At 30.5% G+C, this 16,131-nt stretch overlaps 2 long non-coding RNA genes across 5 annotated transcripts; one reads left to right on the forward strand and one right to left on the reverse strand.

Annotated features, from left to right (window-relative positions):
- The first annotated feature begins 2,131 nt into the window (after positions 1 to 2,131).
- LOC125590703 lies at positions 2,132 to 3,633 on the forward strand. Of its 2 annotated transcripts, XR_007326709.1 has the most exons (3): positions 2,242 to 2,618; positions 2,763 to 3,300; positions 3,413 to 3,633. It is a non-coding gene; the product is annotated as an uncharacterized LOC125590703 (long non-coding RNA). The 2 variants fall into 2 exon arrangements; XR_007326708.1 differs by having other exon boundaries at positions 2,132 to 3,300.
- An 8,108-nt stretch (positions 3,634 to 11,741) lies between these two features.
- Positions 11,742 to 14,283, reverse strand: LOC106436570. 3 transcript variants are annotated; one of them, XR_007326576.1, is made up of 6 exons: positions 13,811 to 14,283; positions 13,463 to 13,585; positions 12,920 to 13,026; positions 12,711 to 12,820; positions 12,447 to 12,600; positions 11,742 to 12,351 (listed from the first exon to the last, which is right to left on the reverse strand). It is a non-coding gene; the product is annotated as an uncharacterized LOC106436570 (long non-coding RNA). The 3 variants fall into 3 exon arrangements; XR_001287153.3 differs by having other exon boundaries at positions 12,920 to 13,032; positions 13,811 to 14,282; XR_001287152.3 differs by having other exon boundaries at positions 12,920 to 13,035; positions 13,811 to 14,279.
- Between the last annotated feature and the right edge of the window lie 1,848 nt (positions 14,284 to 16,131).

Genomic DNA, 16,131 nt, shown 5'->3' on the forward strand with positions numbered 1-16,131 from the left:
AACCTCACACATACAAAAAAAAAGTTAGCAACCTAGGGGATATAAGGTCAGAGGTTTGACCTAGCTCTTATGGAAGGTTGCGAGGTACACAAACAAGGAACAAGAAAATGAAAAAAATGTGTTGGAGATGGTTGATGCATTTGAAAAGATTAGGGAACTGTAACACTACATGAACTGCTTATAATATAAAGAAAATATAAATAATTATAATTGTATTCAAAATGCTCAACTGCAGGTTACATACCTAATCCTTATATAGACTAAAAATATTTATTATTTCAGAATGATATTAGTATATTCTGACTTGGTATATAACTTTAGATATACCGACATATTTAAAGTATAAAAACTGTCGATAACGCAAAATAAAAACCAGAAAATGTAAAAAAAATATAGCTGTCTAAATCAGAATCAAGATCGAAAATTTCATATCCCTATTTAGACCCCCGTGGTCGAAGAACTCAAGATTTTATCGAGTTTTAACATTATTATTTGAAACAAACCAAAACCAAAATAACAAAACTCAAATCAAACTCAAATTAATAAATAACCCAACTATTACTATATTTCTTGAACCAAAAACCAAAAACCAAAACCCATAACCGAACCGAAACCAAACCTAAAGTTAGAAAATACAATTTCGACACGAGCCAAATTTTATAAAATATCATCAAACCATAAAATTGTAATTTAAAAACATAAACTATAAATATAAATAATCTGCGCAACCGCGCGGGTCAGAATCTAGTTACTTATTAACAGAGGATCGTAATTAAATTCGAAGAAAGTTCAGAGGTTTTGTAATAAAACTTTATTTTCGTATGATTTTGACACTAAAACCCTCTCCAACCAACACTAAAAATCACACCATTTTAGTGTAACACTATAATTGCACACCAAATTTGGTGTAACACTATTCATCGCACTAAAACACGATTTACTCCACTAAAACATTATTCATTTATTTTATTAATATAATAGACAATTAAATAAATGACAAATAAAAAATACAAATACACATAATATTATAAAATAATTTTTAAAGTGAAGTTTGGTGTTGTGATTGGAGAATAAAACAATTTTAGTACTAAAACTACACTGAAATAGTGTAATTTTGACACTAAAATCGTGTTATAGGTTGGAAATGTCCCAATAGTTCATTAAAAAAAAAAGAGTGCTTCGCATCCGATTAAAATATTAAAGAAATATTGTGAGAATTACAAACAGAACAAACCAAAATACTTTTATTTTTCACCCTAGAGATCTTCCCGGTTGAAAATGAAAAAGATTGGTACATCAGTTATCAGTACATGCATCAAATATTTCCGGGGGTCGTATCAGTGACAAAAGCTGTCTGGCTAAAACCAAAACAACACTACTTTAGTATGATTGTATAACTCATCGAAAGGAATCATTTTCTTAAGAGTTTTTGTATATATCATCTCTTATATATTAATTGAAAAACTACGACTTTTTTTTGTATACACATATGAATGATTCTTAGAATTCATAGTAAAATAAGTTGGTTCATCTAAACATATATTATATTTTTTAATTAAACTAATTATCAAATTGGTTAGTAGTTTACAAAAGAATATTATCCATTCTTTTCTAAATAAACAACGTAATTATCTAAATAATTAACATATATGACAATTAATGATTATGAATAATAAAGATTTGTTAACAATTTTTATATCCTCCTTTCTTTTTGTCTAATTTTATACTATTAAAAAAATTAAATAATCACATTAACTATATAATAAAAAAAATTATAATTTTTTCTTATATGTTATATTTCTGAATTTTTTAAAACGACTATAAACTATTAAAAATGTTAAAAGTTATATTTTGTGATCAGTGGTTAAAATGTTTTTTTATAACAAGATAAAATCGTATGAATATGAAATTTCGTTTAATAGATATTCATATTATATATATATATATATATATATATGTATATATTAACATTGTTCAAATTAAATTATACATAAATATGTTAATTTTGAAATTTTCATTGAAAAAATATTGAGACCTTAATATTTTAATTTTGAAATTTGCATTGAAAAAATCTCATATTGAAATTTTTGAGATTAACGGTGTAAAGTTTTCTTACAAAAAGTATATAAATGTTAATAAGATCATATAAGTAGAAAATCTCGATAACAAATATTTATATTAACATCTATATCTATTATTATAAAAGAGTTTTCTTCTCTCATGTTGCGCCACCTAGGATCCACGTCAGAAAGTAGTTTCTTGTGAACACGGCACGTGTCTCCCTTCACCGAAACTCTTCTTCTTTCTCCGACTTGGAATTTTACCAGACGAAGGCGCAACGGTGTACTTACATTCAATTTATGGCTTTTACGTTCTCATTGACTCCATCAAACCACGACTCCACTGACTCGCATTCAAGAAGAAGATCGTCTTCCTCGAAGCTTACGAATCTGAACCTATATATATAGACTTCAGTGAAATTTCATCACTTTCTCAATCTTGTTGACTTGAAGCCCGGCAGGCGGTTCCGTCAACGCTCTCTGATTATACAATGTCCATACGCCTCTGGTCTTCTCACACCTTGGTGTTTTCATTCTTATCTCTATGAAAGATTTAAGGTATGATCTTCTCTTATTTTTTGATCAATCACCTAGAATACTGAAATTTGATGTGTTTCACGAGATGTATGCTCAAGGGAGATGATTATATCCTACACGAGTCGCCCTCAATTTATATGTGTTGATGTTTTGATTCAACTTTAGGCATTTGAAGAAGCCATCATTGCGCTTCACACACTGGGAGAAAATCCTACAAAGCCAACACTCTTATTATGCAGTTGTTGAGAGACAATCTAACCCTCTGGACCTCTTCACATCCTTTTTTTCCAGCACCTTGATTCCCTACTTGACCTTCAAAGTCATCTTTAAAGTTTTTTTCTACTTGCAGTTTCACTTTCTTCACTATGAGAATCTTGTCTTGAACCATACGTGATATCAGTTCTCCATCTACAAAAGAAAGATGTGTTAGCTTGACAGTATTCAATTGGTTGAAAACTGTGAGTAACTTGATCTTTTACGTTTTCTTCTTTCTAACAGTTTCTTTTGATGACCAAATGTGATTACATAAAAATAAATGTGATTACATAAGCAGTATTATTATACAGCTCTTAGCTTTTGTTTCCAGCTCGGTGAGACAATTGATGAAACTTCTTGCAAACTTCTTGCACATATTGTTGTATGCTGATGTTATCTTGAATCGTTGGGTCTGCAGTCAGTGCAAGCACTTTCAGATTTATGATAAGTGAGAGCTCTTCTTTTCTTTTTTTGCTCTTTGATTTCTATAAAAAAAATTGTTGTTTTCTGGCATATATGAATACTACTCATTAATAAAATGTTATCCTCCTCCTTTTTAGGTTTTGTGAAAGGGGTTCTGAAGCTAAACAGATGCATGAAGACATGAAAGACATTCTGTTAATTTCAAGGATATACATGTATTATAAACCGACGTCCAAAAATTGAGAACAAATTTTGTAATGCTCAGGTTTAATTCTTAGAATATAATAATTTTGATAATTAGAGTTACACTTTTCGAATGTATGGTTTTAAATATAAACAAAAATAGGTTAAATTTATATTTTCACAAACACAAAAACTCTGTAAATTCTGATTCTCATTTCTGATTCTTTTACAGTTTAAGCAGATAGAAATCTAAACATGGTTGCCATGATGCAGCTACCTTTTTAATATTGTAGGCTTGGCCCATATTCGTGTCTTAGCAAGGTCATCTTATTGTTTTCGGTGTAGTTTCTAATTTCTACAAATTAGGTGAAGGATTTGGATTCGGCTTGGCTTAAGCACCTTACTAGACCATAACTGTAAAAGTATAAAAAATAAATTTAATTATTAGTATAAAATATAGTTTTTTTGAGAAAGTATAAATTAGAGTTAAAAACAATGCTTAGTATAATTATTCCTTTGGTTTAATGAAATGATATATAATTCATATTAAAATTTTAAAAATACTAATCAAAATCTTGCATAAAATAAAAAAATACATTGACAGAAAAAAACTAAAATAATATAACTAAAACCAATAAAAAAATAGAAAACCCACGACATCATCAAATACTTTACCACTTAAATTATTTGGTCTCCTTTTAGGCTCTGTTATTTATGCCACCAAACTTTGATTTAGGTCTATACAATAATATTATTCTTACGATAGTCAACTAGCAATTGAACAATTTATTTGATTCCCCCGCCAATTTTTCTTTTAAGTTTATATATGGTCAATAATTTATCCTAAATTTAGTTAGTTTAAAGTTTAGAATGACGAGAGGTTTGAGATCAAACATTAAAATCGACGTGCTGTTAACCAGTACTACAAAGCTCTTTGTCTTACGCTCTGGAGGAAAAAAAACTTAAACGGCTTATAAAATTAGAGAAACCACTAATTAGACTCTGCACATATGAAATTAGGCATATTTATATTTACCCATAAAGGAAGAACAAAACCGTATAGAATAAATAAAGAAATTATGAAAATTTAAACCTATGCAAATTTTGAGTTAGTTACAATACATATAATTTTCCCTACTAAATCTACAATAAAATATTAAAATTCATATATTTAGTTATTTACATTTTACAAATGATCAATACAATTTTCAAAGCAAAAAAAATTGAAGTTAAAATCATATGAAGGAACTGTAAAAATTATGTTATTAATTTACAAAAAAAACTACAAAATATTAAATTAAAACTGTAAAATTTAAGAACCTAATAGAAAAATAAAAATAAACTAAAATCACTTACACAATAGTGAACTAAATATAACTGGCTTCAAAAATCATGGATTACTTATGCATCGAAGATATCTTCTTTACAGCTAAATAACGATCATAAACAAATTGAAATGTAATTTTATTACTATACATTTAAATTTTACTTTATAATATAAATTAAAAAATATAAACAATAAGATTTACACTTTTACTATTTTACTCATCTCTTCAATATAATATTCAGCTTTACTAAACCATAATGAAATGCAATCATATAAAAATCAATTTATTCATTCAAATGATAATCATAATAACCACAAGCCCATTTTTGAGAATCCAAATTATAGCAACCCACAATTAACATGACAATTATGGACTTAGAATTATCAAAAAACATGCTACGAAAACACCACCTACACCTTATATGCTGTAACCTATTAATATAAACAGGAACATATTAAACATAATTAATCTTAACATACATAATCCCTACACTCTAACGTTTTTTTTTTAATAAAAGTTATTATTATACACTTTTCTTGCAAAAGCTTACACAAAATACACACAAAAATATATAATTATATAGTTACATACATCACACGTAAAACATATTTATGTCAATACAATTGAAATTTATTTATATACTATATAAAATAAATAAAATGATTGTTTTGATTTAATTAACAAAACAATTATTGTAAATAAACAAGAGCTAATGTTTTGATTTATGTGCTTACTTTAATTTAATTATATACATAATACGTAAATGAATGCAAAATAAATAATAATATGTAAAAATCATTTGGATGTATAATGTTGTGGGTCTTAACCTAGTTGTCTATTATTATATGTTTCTTTTTATCTATGTCGGTACCACTTTGTCACTATTTCAGTAGACATGAGTAGGATACATTTTAGAGAGTCTTTGACACTTTTTCGATAATGAAATGTGAAATGGTATACCACTTTTAGACTATGGTATATGTCATATTTAGAGTCTGTTATATGTGTTTTGAGTTTGTTTTAGAATATTTGCAGATTCAAGTACGTTTTGGAGAACTTTGGTGATTATGAAGCTTTTTGAGGCGTAGAACTGCACAAATGCATCAGAATTTTAACTATGGATGGATACTTTCCCATGGTGCGATGGAGCCCATCTTTTGACTCAAGATATAACGTTGAGTTATATTTCTAATGCCACTGGTTTGAGGTCCATCTGATGGTTAGATCTAAATTTATGATCATTTTATTGAAGAGTGGTCTGTCTGACTCGCGAAAGGAGGCTGTCGAGGATATGAGGAAGTGTCGATCAACACTAAGCCCTTGGTGTCGCTCGACACTGATGTGAGTAGACGGGCCGAGTATATTTCAAGACCGACTTAAGCCCAAAAGCCACCACAAATTACAAGATTGCCCATGGCCGACTTTAATCCTATTTATATAGTTTTCTAAGCCATTGTTGACAGATACACTTTCTTTACTTTATTTTATTCATAGTATTTAGATTAGGAGAGAAGGGAGACACTCCTTTAGAGTCCTCATGTAACTGATTTGTCTTTGGTTTTGGTTTTATTTATTTTATATCTATTCATCTATTCATCTATTCATTTTATGATTTATGTGATAACTATCATATATGAATAGATCCACCTGTTAGATTTGCGTTCTCTAGAGTATTGATGAACTGTTGAATTATAGAAATGCTAGGGTGATTTATTAGATCCTTCACAAAATTGATCATATTGCTTGTGTTCTAGAGTAGCTAACTAGAACCTTGTACTTGAGGTTATAAACAATCATGAAAGTGAGTTTTTTACCTGATAGTAATTATGTTAAGCTAGGTTGTTATATACATGCGAGAGCTGGTCTAGGCATAAAATGAATATATCGATTAGGTCGTTAATTCTTGTCTAAGGAAGTATCGATCGGTACCTAGTCAAACGATCGACACTCATTTCTTGTTCACATGCGAGAGCTGGAACAAAGACTTAGTCATCTGATTAGTAATTGTATGCGAGAGCTGGATTACTTGCTTATTGAATTCGAGTTCTAGGATCAAGGTTTAGCATCTATAGATTATAGTTCCGATAACCTGAATGAAACCCTAAGTCTAGCATCACTTCATTCATCACAAACAAACTTCTCTATTTACTGCTTTCTTATTTACTACTTTGTATATTTTGACCTAATTTGATCTGAAACTTAAATCTATTGTGTGAGATATTGAGTTTTTGTAGATACAATACTCAAGTACTACAATCGATCTCTTATTTGAGAGAGTTGCTCTTGGAGATAATTTGAGCACATCAATATGTACAAGAACTTAGATGCATTGGTTTCGTCGTATTTGATAGAAACCACGGAAACTCTTTTTGAAGTTGTAAACTGTAATGTAACATTCTGGGTTTTGTAATATATATATATATATATATATATAAAAGACAAATGTTTAAATTTAAAACTAAGTACTTATTTTCATATCAATGCAGAGTTTTGTGATAATTAAATATTTTGGTTTTATATAAGCTTTAACAGAATGTATTCATTCTAAAATTAGCTAGTTTGATTCACAACTTGTAGCAGTACACATTCCGTGACTTTGTGAGACACATAGATGATAGATCTAAACAGGGTCGGCTCAACACTGTTAGAGGCCCTAGGGCAAGAAAAAAAAAATTTACCCTCTAAAATTTATATATAGATAATGTTTAAAATATTTTTAAAATTTAATCAGTAATATTTTGTATATTTTGTAATGAAAATAAAACTATATACATATCAAATAATTTTGGGTCCTTTTCAATTTTATTTATTATATTTATATTTTTTATATATATAAAGATATAGATTTATAAAAAAATTAGGCCCCTTAATTAGTATTATACGAAGGGACACGGGCTTGGACCCGGGACGGTCGCACCGCTTGTCCCCTCCAATGAACCGGCCCTGGATCTAAAGCAACCCATTGGCAATATCAAAATTAACATATGATAAAGAAAATTATAGTAAACAGCATCAAAGATCTTCAAAGCTCAAACACAACAAAGCATAGAACAAAAAATCTTTCTGGTGCAGAAACCAGAGAAAACATAACAATCACAAACTTAAAAGCACAAATACAACACAAGAACCGTTTCCACCGGACCATCAAAACTCTTTAGAGATCCACATTTCTTTCTCATTTCAAAACAAAACACAGAACATAATTCAGGTAAAGGAAAAATAAAAGAGAGAAATAAAGCACGTTTCTTTTGAACACTTTCAGTTAGTCTTATCTCAAAATCAAAGCCAGTAATAAACAAGCAACACACAGGTAGGGCTTAAACCAAAGTCATGCTAACAACAGCAAAATAAAACTAGCGTCCCTGTTTTACCCGATAATTAACCCATTTTTGCTTACGTTTCAGATATTTATCTTTGTTTTTCTTAAGTTGAAATTTTAGTTGGGAAAACTGTTTTTTTAGAGCAAAAAAATAGTAACTATGTCCTTTTAGACTAATCTATATTTTGTGTCATATTTTCCTATAATACCCTTTAATATTTATGAAAATAATTTTAATAAATAGTTTTACAAACAAAAAAAATTTGGAAAAATAGTAACATTTGTTAAAATACCTATATGAACTTAATGGTATATTTTCCAGTTATAAAAAAGTTAAAATTATAAATTTCAGATTATGTTCTAAAAAAGTAGAAATGACATTCTACGAAGTAGAAAACGAAATCTACTTTTTTCATTGAATCTACAATGTTTAGAATACGTGATCTACGTAAATAGGAGTATTCTACAAATATGTAGAATACACATTCCGCGCTTAACCTACCATTCTAAAATTCTTAGAAATCAAAATCTACACATTAATCTAATTCTAAAACATGTAGAAACCGACTTCTACATATTTACTATAAATCTAAAACATGTAGAAATCAAATTCTAAACATTACTATAATTCTTAAAAACTGTAGAAACTGATTTCTACATATTAGTTGTATTCTACGGATAAGAAATCAGTTCCTAAAAATATGGAAACAAAATATTTGAGAATATTCACTTTTATACTTTAAAAAAAAATCGATTTTTAAAAAAAAAAACAAAAAAAAACAAAAAAAAAACGACCAATCGATTTGAGAATATTCACTTTCATTCCTATTTTTAGAAATACAAATTCAAAGGGGTGCTACTGGTTGTTGTCGATGGAACATTCTTGAAGAGGCGTGTCCTATTTTTAGAAATTCAAATTCCTATTTTTAGAAATTCAAATATTTGAGAATATTTGAGAATATTCACTTCCATCCCAGAGAAATCGAGTTTAAAGAGTTGAAATCATGCTTGGTCGGTTCAAATCAAGTGGGAATAAATCCGGATATAATCATACAAAACCAAAAAAATCGATTTGGGATTCTTTCCTCGGCACGGGATTGATCGATCTATTCTTACAGATCGGTCGATATGTGTAAATCGACCTTCGCCGATCGAGTGAAATGGACCAGGTCGATCAGTATATATTTCGCGTTTTTTTTGTTCTGAATAATGATCGGGATCGATCGATCCACTATAACTTGTAAAGTGGGATCGATCGATCCCCCTTGTCGAACTCAATATATATCTTTTTAAAAAAATTACAATTTTAAGGGCATTACTGTTATTTTGGAAAAAATTAGTCTAATAGGACATAAAGTAGTATAAATTAGTCTAAAGGGACATCGTTACCATTTTTTTGCTCTAAAAAATAGATTTCACATTTTAGTTTTACTTACTTTGTACTGTTCAATGTACGTGACGTTGTCTCAGGCAGAGTCCCCTTGCAGTCTTCTTCGGTTCCAATTGGACATATATAAGGATTATCAGTAACACTGCATCAAAGTACAAAGAAAAAAATGTAAGAACATATCAGTTACAAAAAAAAAACTAAGAACATAATTTATATGCTTAGTATACTTACGGTAACCTAAAAATGTGGATAGGGGAAATGGACAATGGAGTTTTTAGTTACCCTCTTATCCAAGGAGAGTAAAACAGGGTAGCTGTTTTATCTTTTTCTTAAGTAACTCATATATATCTTATGCTTTAACGGGTTTTTAATGGTTCTACATTTACCACTTTTAGTTTATTTTAGTTTCTTAACTTGCATTTATGCATTACTAGGGTCGGTCCGCGCTACGCGCGAGATTTGGCTTATGTGTGATTTCTATTTGAACAGAATTGTAAAAGAATTGTTTATTAGGTATTATTTAGTTTCATGTTGTATTGATTGTTTTATATTATGAGATATTTGAAAGAGATGGTGGATTTCACGTTGTTAGATATGTAAGTTTGAACGTATGTTAGGCTTACGTTTGTTAATGTGGCCTTGTATGGATTTGATGAACATATGTAATGTTTTTAAGTAGCTGAATATGTTGTTGGATCAATTTCTTTTTGGTTTTGTTATCTTCGTCTCGGTTTAGTAATATTTTATCGACCAAACAATTAGTGAGTTTTATACTAATTGTAGTGCAGCGTACTCCTGCCTAATAGTATATTTATATGTATTTTTTAAAGCAATTTTCATATGTTTCTATTTGTTTTAATCTTTTTTTTTATCCATACTGTTGAAGAATCCAATAAGAAATAAATGCTAATCTTTTTGTATTAACTTTTATTGCTTTCAAAATACTTCTTAATAACTGGAGAAGGAATTTGATGTGTTGCATGTGAAATTGAAGAATTATGAAGTTGGTTTGTTTTATAAGATATTAAGGTTGAATATGTCTTACAAGCGGGCAAAAATAAGGTTGAATATGTTTTGTAAGAATATTTCGTTTGTTCTAAACTAAAAATAAAGTTTTTTTTGGTAATTAACTATAAATAAAGTTAATCTTTACTATTTGTTTTTGTTGTTTTTATTAAAAATAAATGTTTTAAAAATTATTTTACCTTTTTAATGATAATTTTACATTTATTATAAAAATAAGTAAAATACTTGTATTACAGCTGAAATTCAATGTATAAATCATGAATTATTTTCATTCTTATATGTATGTATATATATATTTTTAATCCATAGTTACTTTTCTTGTCTTTTATACGTTTTCAAACCTATTAATGTAGATAATATAAAAATTTAAATTTTGTTTCTAAAGCTAGTTAAATAACATAACAATCAAAAGAAATTATTATTTAAGAATATACACATTTTATTATAAAAAAATTCAAATAAACCATATCATCCAAACTGGTTTAGATTATTAAACAAATATTATTGTTAATTTTTAGAGAATAATTGGTTGTTTTTTTATTTTTATTTGATTACCTTTTGAAAATGATCTTTGTACATTGTTTTTTTTTGGATGACAAAAAAATAATTTTTATTAGTAATTATTTATGAAATATTGTTATTTTATTCATAATATTATATTTTTAATAGATATATTGTGTACTACATTTTCGGATCAAGTAATACTGACACTGAATAGCTATTTTGAACATGATTTTGTAAGTATATTATTATGAAATTAATTATCTATTATAGCCTTCTACTATAATATAAAGTTATAAAAGTAGATTCAAACCAATAATTACTTTAAAATCATAGATGATGCTACAAAAAGATTTTGAAAATGAATTTAAACCAATAAACTTTTTAGTAAAGTTCATAAAGAACTTTGATAAGCAAAAAAAAAAAAACTTTGATAAGCATATAAACCTTCGACCAACGGTAGTTTGATACGAAGAAGTCGTTAGGGCATAAATCATTGTATTGTTGTGTCTACAACACTGGAAATAGGATCGAAATTTTTTTTTAAGTTGTAGTGGGTGCATTTTTGATTCAATATACGAATTCGGTGGGTTCGTAAGATGCTGTAAACTTACTGTTTGCAGCTAACATATCAATTGATGTAAAACGATTCTTCCAAAGTAGTACTGTAACTGATAATTTTCTAATGACTTGAGTAGAAGAATATTCAGAGAAGAAGATTAAAGAAGAATCGTGGTCTAGAAAGAATACTGTATACATAAACACATAGATCAAATCCTTGTGTACACTCGTATGCTCTTTCTACATATGGGCTTATGTATTAGTAAATATGATTGGACCCTACTTGCTGTTAAGCCTTTTTATATTTAGACAAAGGTAGTTTGTTGATGTTTCCAGTTTGTGAGAAAACTACACATCAAATCTACCTTCTAATTCATCAAAGTACTGCAGATCTCTGTTTTGTATTTATCCTCTTTTGTGTCCTCTCTATCTAAGTAGATATACAACTACAGCTGATACCCTAGATAGCTTTGCCTTAACCACCAGCTTGGCTGATACCCTAGATAGCTTTGCCTTAACCACCAGCTTGGCCTCTGCCTTAACCACCTCTCACAAAACCTCCATGTCGGTTTTGGCTGCCACTAAGTAAGATATAAGTAGATGATAAAAACCGCCACTACGTTGATACGAAAGCGAGCTCAGTCAATAAGTGCTCAGTCAATAAAACTTATATTGGTATGTTTCTCACATAAGGAGCTGCATCACTTCCTAGTCTTACTCCCTTGCCTCCAACTCTTTGTCAGCAATAATCAGTGGCTTGTTTAAGTCCTTTTGAGTGCAATCATCAAAAGAATCAACTCTCAATCTCGACTATTCTCTTGTAAATGAATAAAGAAAAAAGACAAACATATTGCAAGACTTACCCAATGGAAACAGCTAGGGAGATCAGAGATGGAGGAACTTGATGCACCGTTACAAATGATGAACCTCGATCATTACCTTTTATGGGTTCTGAAGTTCATAAAAGCTTCAACTACTATCTCATTCTCCATACTTTTCGTGATGGCCCAACATCGCCTAACAAAGCTTACAAACTCAATATACGTTTTTCTTGGTTATATATGAGTATACAATAACTAATAAAGGTAGAGAGACATTCATTTCAATGAAGAAATAAAACGCATTACCTTTTTCAATATTCTCGGCTGAGATAAGCCATGGTAGCCCAAAACTGAGTAGTGGTGAGCAGATTAAAAAACCGAGCAACATCATCTGACATAACTCCATGCACAGTAGACTGCATACAATGTGATGATAAGCAATTAATATTTAATGGTAGAAAAACGCTGCAATAGTCTGAACCTTTAGGTTCTGAAACAAACAAAGGAAGCTTTACCTTTTATCAAAAGCCATTTCTTTGATTTATCCATGTCTTTTTTCTATCTTCCTCATCGTTTCTTTGTACGGCCTCTACGGTTCCACACCATCATACTTGTGCTTCTTCTGGGCCTGCTAAAAGACAAAAAAAAAGTGATTTTGTAAGTTAAAATGTAGATACCAAAAACAAAAACCTTTCGCAGCAGGAAAAGACATAGAGGAAGCAATCTGTTCTTCAATTGATGAATCAATGAGTAAACAATAAGCTTTCCTTACAGAAACTAAATGGTTGGCAAGTTTTGCGTCTGACTTCAACAGCTGAAACTCAATCGTTAGTCTAAAATTGCTTCTGAGACTAATTAAAGGTACGTAATTACATCTACTAAAACAAAAAAGCACTATCATTCCCATATATTGTTATTATAATTTGGAATGAATAATCTCTAGAGATGACAAAGCAATATTGTGTTTCTCATCAAGACAATCAAGAACACAACGTCATTGCCACAAACTTGATAAAACCAATTCCCATTGCTAAAGGTTGAAGATATATATTACTCACCATGATCTGGATCAATTCTCTTCATTCTCTTGCGGATTCATCTCCGTTCGCTGCAAACGTCTCCAAACACAGCAAACCGTAACGTACAAATTCATGGGGTTTCACTTCCGTCAGATTAAATACCTGTAATTGTATAACCACCATGAGCTCACAAAGCAAATACAATTATTATAAAATCAAACAACAACAATCCAAGTAATAAACTTTCTGCCTTTTCGTGATAAAAAATCAAAACAGAGGACACCGACAGTTCTTCGCTCATGAACTGTTTAAGTCTCTCTTTAAGAACAGATCCAAATTAAGAATTGAGAGGAATGAAATAATGAATTTTACTGGAAGAAACTTAACATATTTATAGCTGCAGATTAACCGACTGGAAGAAGGGAGAGGATGCATTGAATGTGAAATTGTGGAAAGAGTGAGGAGATGGAGTCAATTAGAAGGTTAATGACAATGATTGATTGCGGGGAGTTTCGTAACGGTGCCAGCTTTCTAGCTTTCTAAAGCAGGGGAGAAGAACTGCAACTGATTCGACGCGGACGATGGCTTCCACCATGACCGGCAATATTCGTCACTGGCTGGAGCTCCACTGTCGGTGGAAGAAGATGGACTGAAACGATGAACCCTAGAAATCTAAAGCATTGCAGATCCACAAAGTGATTCTTAACGTGAATCAAACATCTCGAAACTCCATAGCTGGTATCAGAGAACGAAGGACAGATTCATTGTGGAAGAAGAACACAAACCCTATGATTTGTGATTGGTCTTGCTGTCTATGGGGCCGGCTAACGGGAATGAGCAGAAAGCCCAAAAAATATAAGGATATGTCGGAAACAAAACGCACAGCATCAATAAGAGGACACGTGTCACGTTCAGCTTCACTGAATTGATGATGTGGCATCCGAGCTGGACACTCTACGAGGGATACAAAGCTTACTTTATATATAAAGATTGAGTTTGCATGCACATATTTGTCTTGCTATGCATTATTGAGTTTCCATGCATCATTTGTCTTGCCAGGTTTTGAAAGCTGCTAGGCTAAGAAAACCCAATAATCACACCAGCTATCTAGAGTAAATCGATGGGGCTTCTCCAAAATGAAGTAAAAACCAAGAATAAGAGCATCTCCAATCTTACTCGGTTTATTTCTTCAACATAGAGTTTAGAGTCAAATTTGTTTCAATCCCATTCTATTTTCCACCATATAGTAAATTATATTTTCCATTCTATAGAAGTAAAAATGGATTTAGTCCATAAATAGAATAATATTTTTTTTTATTTCTTACTCCATTTTTAATTCTAAATAGAGTTGAATTGGAGTAAAACTAAGTTCACAATATGTAGTTAATCCTTTTGAAAGAAAAATTAAGATTTTATATTGGAAATGCTCTAAAGCACTCAAGAGAAAACCAATGTATTCCGAGAAGGTTCAGTGGTCTGTTTCAGTGGCTCGAACCATTCCAATCCCCAGGAAAAACAAAGTCCACTAGTTGAATAGTATTTTTGCCTAGTTTTATCCTCAATTGGTTCATGGTTGTTGTTTTTGCACTAATTGATTCATGGTTGTTGGATCGGCCATCTTCTTTTTCAAAACATAAACATGTAATTAGGTTCTAAACCTAATTTTCTGGGGAGAAACTAATTTTTTGCATTTCGTAAACTGATTCATCTTTTGATATATCTTTTCTCCATTTATTTTATTTTTCTTGTTAATCTATCTTCTCTATGATTGTGCAAATTACCGTCATGGAGATTGTAGTGAATAGGTTCCTTTAAGTTTTTGGGTTAATTAGATTAATGTGATTATGTGATAATATTTGAGGATCATGACTTTTATTATAACTAAAAGTGGAATAAACTGCAGCTAGGTTTCAAAGTCGTTTCCTCCTACAGATGGCGTTGTGGCCGCAGGACACCCCGACGGTGGTCGTTTCTAAGACGATGGGGCTGTGGATTGGCTTGGTAAACCGGTCCCGGCAAGGTCGCGAATATCAGATTGGCGGTCATCGGTGGTGGAGGCATGGACAAAATAACCGGAACAACCAAACCGAAACCGAACCGAAATACCCAAAATCGGAACTGGATCAATACCCTCAAATACCCAAGTGGTTCATATATTTTTATATTTGAAATAACCGAACCGAACTGGAACATAACCAAGAACCGAACGGGTACCCGAATATATAAAAATATTAATTATATATGCATATAAGATAACTAAATATATATTTTTAATTTAAAAATCTATTAAAAGTATCTGAAAATAGTTCAGAATAACTAAATTATTATAAAGTATCAAAACTACCTGAAAGTATCTGAAACTTACCCGATAGTTTTATCCAAAATATCCGTAGTAATCCAAAATATCCAAAAAAATTATCTAAATCATCATAATTATTTGATATTTTACCCTAAATAACCAATATTTTATCCAAATTATCTGAACTACCCGAACTATCCGTACCCAAACCGGATCCAAATGAGAACCGAATTTTTTTCCGGATACTTCCGGTTCCTAGCTTTACTATCTGAACCGAACCGAACCCGAAACTATCCGAACCGAACCGAAAATAGGTCAAGTAGTAAATGGATCTTCTAGCCCTCTACCCGAACTACCCGAAACCCGAAATACCCGAACCGAACCTAACCGATACCCGAAATGCCCAAGC

The sequence above is a fragment of the Brassica napus genome, chromosome C7, assembly GCF_020379485.1.
Source record: "Brassica napus cultivar Da-Ae chromosome C7, Da-Ae, whole genome shotgun sequence".
In the NCBI taxonomy this organism is placed as follows: domain Eukaryota; kingdom Viridiplantae; phylum Streptophyta; class Magnoliopsida; order Brassicales; family Brassicaceae; genus Brassica; species Brassica napus.